The sequence below is a fragment of the Cervus canadensis genome, chromosome 20 (genome assembly GCF_019320065.1).
Source record: "Cervus canadensis isolate Bull #8, Minnesota chromosome 20, ASM1932006v1, whole genome shotgun sequence".
Taxonomy (NCBI): domain Eukaryota; kingdom Metazoa; phylum Chordata; class Mammalia; order Artiodactyla; family Cervidae; genus Cervus; species Cervus canadensis.
The window spans coordinates 27,643,321-27,649,652 of NC_057405.1; the positions used below are offsets into that span (position 1 = coordinate 27,643,321).

General features: G+C 38.8%; 1 long non-coding RNA gene across 1 annotated transcript in view; it reads left to right on the forward strand.

Moving 5' to 3' along the window:
* Window positions 1–6,120, forward strand: part of LOC122422904 — a 28,493-nt gene extending 22,373 nt beyond the window's left edge. Inside the window, exon 3 of the long non-coding RNA XR_006264004.1 lies at window positions 3,677–6,120. This is a non-coding gene — a long non-coding RNA (uncharacterized LOC122422904). The remainder of the gene's footprint in view (window positions 1–3,676) is intronic.
* The last annotated feature ends 212 nt before the right edge of the window (window positions 6,121–6,332 follow it).

Consider the following 6,332-nt stretch of genomic DNA (forward strand, 5'->3'; position numbering starts at 1 on the left):
TCCATGTCCAGTTCTAACTGTCACTTCCTGACCTGCATACAGATATCTCAAGAGGCAGGCCAGGTGGTCTGGTATTCCCATCTCTTCAAGAATTTTCGAGTCTGTGTGATCCACACAGTCAAAGGCTTTGGCATAGTCAATAAAGCAGAAGTAGATGTTTTTCTGGAATTCTCTTGCTTTTTCGATAATCCAGTGAACGTTGACAATTTGATCTCTGGTTCCCCTACCTTTTCTAAAATCAGCTTGAACATCTGGAAGTTCACAGTTCATGTACTGTTGAAGCCTGGCTTCGAGAATTTTCAGCTTTACTTTACTAGCATGTGAGATGAGTGCAATTGTGTGGTAGTTTGAACATTCTTTGTCATTGCCTTTCTTTGGAATTGGAATGAAAACTGACCTTTTCCAATCCTGTGGCCACTGCTGAGTTTTCCAATTTGCTGGTATATTGAGTGCAGTGCATTCACAACATCATCTTTTAGGATTTGAAATAACTCAACTAGAATTCCATCACCTCCACTAGCTTTGTTCATAGTGATGCTTCCTAAGTCCCACTTGACTTTGAATTCTAGGATGTCTGGCTCTAGGTGAGTGATCACATCATCCTGATTATCTAGGTCATAAAGGTCTTTTTTGTTTAGTTCTTCTGTATATTCTTGCCACCTCTTCTTAATATCTTCTGCTTCTCTTAGGTCCATACCACTTCTGTCCTTTATTGTACTCATCTTTGCGTGAAATATTCCCTTGGTATCTCTAATTTTCTTGAAGAGATCTCTAGTCTTTCCCATCCTATTGTTTTCTTCCATTTCTTTGCATTGATCACTTAGGAAGGCTTTCTTATCTCTCCTTGCTATTCTTTGGAACTCTGCATTCAGAAGGGTGTACCTTTCCTTTTCTCCTTTGCCTTTCACTTCTCTTCTTTCTCAACTTTTTGTAAGGCCTCCTCAGACAACATTTTGTCTTTTTGCATTTCTTTTTCTTGGGGATAGTCTTGATCCCTGCCTCCTGTACAATGTCATGAACCTCTGTCCATAGATCTTCAGACACTGTCGCTATCAGATCTAATCCCTTGAATCTATTTCTCACTTCCACTGTATAATCATAAGGGATTTGATTTAGGTCATACCTGAATGGTCCAGTGGTTTTCCCTACTTTATTCAATTTAAATCTGAATTTGGCAATAAGGAGTTCATGATCTGAGCCACAGTCAGGTCCCAGTCTTGTTTTTGCTGATTGTATAGAACTTCTCCATCCTTGCCCACAAAGAATATAATCAATCTGATTTTGGTGTTGACCATCTGGTGATGGCCATGTGTAGTCTTCTCTTGTGTTGTTGGAAGAGGGTGTTTGCTATGACCAGTGCATTCTCTTGGCAAAACTTTATTAGCCTTTGCCCTGTTTCATTCTGTACTCCAAGGCCACATTTGCCTGCTCCTCCAGGTATTTCTTGACTTCCTACTTTTGCATTCCAGTCCCCTATAAGGAAGAGGACATTTTTGGGGGGTGTTAGTTCTGGAAGGTCTTGTAGGTCTTCATAGAACCATTCAAGTTCAGCTTCTTCAGCATTACTGGTTGGGGCATAGACTTGGATTACTGTGATACTGAATGGTTAGCCTTGGAAATGAACAGAGATCATTCTGGCATTTTTGAGATTGCATCCAAGTACAGCATTTTGGACTCTTGTTGACCATGATGGCTACTCCATTTCTTCTAAGGGATTCTTGCCCACAGTAGTAGATATCATGGTCATTGGAGTTAAAGTCACCCATTCCAGTCCATTTTAGTTTGCTGATTCCTAAAATGTTGATGTTCACTCTTGCCATCTCCTGTTTGACCACTTCCAATTTGCCTTGATTCATGGACCTAACCTTCCAGGTTCCTATGCAATACTGCTCTTTACAGCATCAGACTTTACTTCCATCACCAGTCACATCCACAACTGGGTGTTGTTTTTGTTTTTGCTTCATCTCTTCATTCTTTCTGGAATTATTTCTCCACTGATCTCCAGTAGCATATTGGGCACCTACCAACCTGGGGAGTTCATCTTTCAATGTCCTATTTTTTGCCTTTTCATGCTGTTCATTGCTAGGTATCAATACTCATTGCTAGGTATCAATAATTCATAATGAGTTCATCAATGAGTTCATAAATAAATAAGCTGTTCTTTAGGTTTAGAAGGCCAACTAATAAGTACAGAAGGAAGAACTGAACTATAAAGCTTACTGTTTGGCAGTTTTCATAGTAATAATTAATTCTGGCAAGAAACACAAATGGATATTCAAAATAGAGGCATTTGTGCACTGGAGTTGTTGGACCTTAAAATTCCTGAGGATTTAACAACATCAGGAATTTTAAGGTTAAAGTTGTTAAAATTGTTGAAGTTCAGATTATCCGAATATGCAATTAAATTATGTTTAAATAAAGATACAGACAGATTTAATCCCTCAGTCATGTCTGGCTCTTTGTGGCCCCATAGATTTTAACTCGCCAGGCTCCTTTGTCCATGGAATTTTCCAGGCAGGAATACTGGAGTGGGTTGCCATGCCCTCCTCCAAGGAGAACTGGGATAGAATATGTCCACTGTCAAGGCCAGGGCCAGGTACCCAGCCCTGGACTCAAGAAGCTGGGCCAGTCTCTCTGGGACCACGCGGGCTGAGGATGATGGGAAATTTGATTCTCTGAAGGAAAACTGAGAACTAGATGAAGGAAGGAAGGGGCAGAAAAGGCAAGGGAGAGAGCAACAATTCAGTTTTCTAGAATGTGCTAATATCCTAGGAAGCAGGAAAGAGGGTCATAAGGAGGGGGCAGGGGGAGGGGCAAAGTGTTTTATTCAACAAACATTAAAAAAAAAAGAAAAAGAAAAAAATCTTTGTATCCAGCAATCATTAACAACATCACAAGGGCTACTTGAGCAGAGTCAGGGACAAGGAGCTGGTCATAATCAATAGTTGATAGAATGATGGTTTCAGTGGATGATGGGGAGATGGAAATAACAGACAGAGACTCATTTTTCAAGAAGTTTCTCTGTGAAAGGCGCGAACGAGACAAAGTGTGCAAAGACATGGTTTTTTAAAAGAGAAACCTGAATATATTTAGAGGCAGACAATAAGAAACACCTAAACTGCGCCATGTTTGAGAACACTGGAAATTTATTGAAATAAAGGAGTAGATAGCTAGTGGACTACTGTTAAAGCTGTGTTCCAAATGATCTCACTTTCGTACTTTCTAAGAAATGCTCCTTTGTTGTGAGCCAAATATTCCTGAAGGCCAGGGGTTATCTTACTTCATTGGTTTACCAAAACAAGCTGACACAATGCCATTGAATAAATTAATCATGAAAACATATTGTGAGTGTGCTGTGTTGAGTCAGAGGTCTCAGGTGGACAAATTACACTTGGATTTCAAATCTTTGCTACTAAGCAAACAGAAGCAAGCAAAACCAAACAAAACCTGACCAAAGCAGCAAAATTCCCACAAAAAGAGACATGTCCAGATAGTTCAGTCTTACACTGGAGCATCATACGTCCATAAGTTATTCAATTTCCAGGAGAACGTTTTGCTCAATATTCATTTTAAAAATATTTGATTGCCTACTACGCATTTTTGTAATGACCCTTGTCTATAATGTGGGTTTCTATCAGTGTAAACTAAGAAGCTCTTTTGTTTGATTGTTTTCCAGATAACATCTCTGATTTTTCAGTACTAATCTAAAAATATCAGCCATGGGGACAGTCCTCCAGTTTGGAAATCTCGATGCATTCTCCAGTGAGAACACACTGCGCCTGGGGCAGGAACTGAATCTCTTTGTCTCCTCTTTTTCTCCTTCCTCTTTCCTTGAGGGTAAGACTGGCTTAGAAGAATAATCACCCATTTGAACAGTGAACATAGCTGCCTGCTTGAGAGAGTTCTTTTAAGTCCACATCTGCATAATCCTAATGAAAAATGAGAAAAAGGAATGAATTAAGAAAAGTCTCTTAATAACAATATAATGCCTCTGTCCGTATTTGTAGGATTTGAGTTTCCATTCAGTCAGAATTGGCTAGGAAATCCAAATGTGTCTTCAATGCCGCAAAGGACACAGAACAGATGCATAATGAGGAAGAGCTATTGCTCTTCTGATCTCCTACGGGTCATCTAACAGAAATGTTATAAGCAAGTTCAGTTTTCCTCTGAATTAAGCAAAGGAGTCATTTCCCAGGCAAGAAGGGAGCTCTAAGTAACCCAGTGCCCCTCTGGCTCATGGCTGCCTCTCTGCTTCTCAGCCAGGGACTGGAGGGGAGAATTCCGGAGTGACTTTGAGACTCAGCCGTGCCAGGGGAAGCCTGGATTAAATAAATCCAGGCACTTCTGATCATGTCACACTCTGAGTGAATATCTCCCTCTCCGTTTCTCCATCAACTCCACACTCATCCTCAAGATAAAAGTTATGTTTCTCAGCTTGACCGCAAGACCCTTTCTCCTCCCTCTGGTTCCCTTTTCCCTCTCCCAATACATCTCTGTGCCCGCCGGGTCTCCCTTCCCCCTTCCGTGTTCCCTCACACCTTCTTATAAGTGGCTTCATCAGCCAGAAATGCCCTTCCTCTAGAAAACAAAAATTGCTCAGTTATGTTGCAATGTTCCTGTCTGAGAAAATAGTAAACCCCCAAAGGTAATGCCTCACAGGTACATCTTACAACCTATAGAATGAGACTATTTCAGTCTAAAGTTTTACTTTTGATTTTTTTTGCTGCTGCTAAGTCACTTAGGGAAACCTAAACTCTGTTTTTGGTAATCCACTTTGAATTGATAAGTCATTAGAATTCTAATGGAAACAAGAATAACACCAATGAAACATCAAAAGAAATACTCACCATCATATACGTGATAGGTGTAATTTGACTTTCAGTTTAACGGTGTAGATTGGCCTCTCTTATGCATTATATTTGCAGCCACTATTGTTCACTTAGAGCTGAAATGCTGAAGTGACAATGATTATCATTCTCAACAGGTGTCAACAAAGATTTTTAAGCAAAATGTCATTTGAAAAATTTTAATTAAAGCCTATAATTTAAAAGGAAACTATAATTTCAGCTATTGAGTCCCTTGGGGATTCAAGAAGTTAATTTCAGATAAATTCTCATGACAATGATGTATCATTTCTATAAAAGCTAAAAAGCATCAGAATAACTGGAAATCACTTATAGTCTACAATTTCATTTGTTGTTGTCACTAAATCATGTCCAGCTCTTTGCAACTCTATGGATTGTAGAATGCCAGGCCTCCCTTACCATCTCCCAGAGTTCACCCAACTTCATGTTCATTGAATCAGTGATGCTATCCAACCACCTCATCCCTTGCCACTAGTGTTTTATGAAGATAAAAGGTCACTAGGAGTTTTTTATAATCTGTGGTAAATGTCAAGAGGGAGTATATTAATAATGTTCATCAGAATGTAGAGAATTGGTGACCAGTCTCTTCTTTGGTATTTCTCTCATATATTTTTCATCTCTACAACCCCAGATTTTGATGGCTTCTACTCTAAAAAATTAGGCCATCTATCGCTTTTCCCAAGATAATTTCTTTGTATTTTTGGAGAGGAGGAACATGAGCTATGGATAAGGCAACAAGGAAAAGGAAGAAGACTACAGAATTCAGTATCATGAATAACGACAGTATACGTGCCAAAAGATGACATATTAATAGAATGAGACATTTAAGTCTTGCTCTGATGTGCCAAACCTGAATTGATTCAAGCTGCTCTTGGAATAAGGATTGCTTGGAACCTTACTGTGCAAATGATGCTGGCTGCATAAAAAATATCCCAAATAAAATCAAACAGAACTAATAAAAGTTGGAAGAACTTCAAAAAGAAATTCATATAGCATTGGTGTAATAGAGCATGTTCCTTGGCCTTGGAAGCTGAAGGATTTTTATACCTAGAAAAGTTGTTCCCAGCACAGACATCAATTAAATGATTGCTCTCACTTTTAGTAAGAATGCCTATGCTCATCTCAATTGACCTTTCTTTTCTCATGATGAATAAAGAACAATGAACAAAATCAAGTGGGGATATTATTCCATGTGTTCTTTTTTTCAAAATGTATTAAATTATGTTAGACAGCTATCCTTGAACATTTTCAAAAATTCATTCATCCACTATTATATACAGATTTTTTTGTGAGTCATCAACTTCAGCATTGCTTTAGGAAATTTTACTTTCAAATTAAATATTCAATGAAAAATGCTCAAAATACCTCTTAAGATGGTTTTTCCTTTCTTCTTTGTTTGGTCAGGAAGCTAACATAATGTAGCCATCTTTGTTCATTTAAGTAAAATTTAGCTCCCAGTCCCCCACT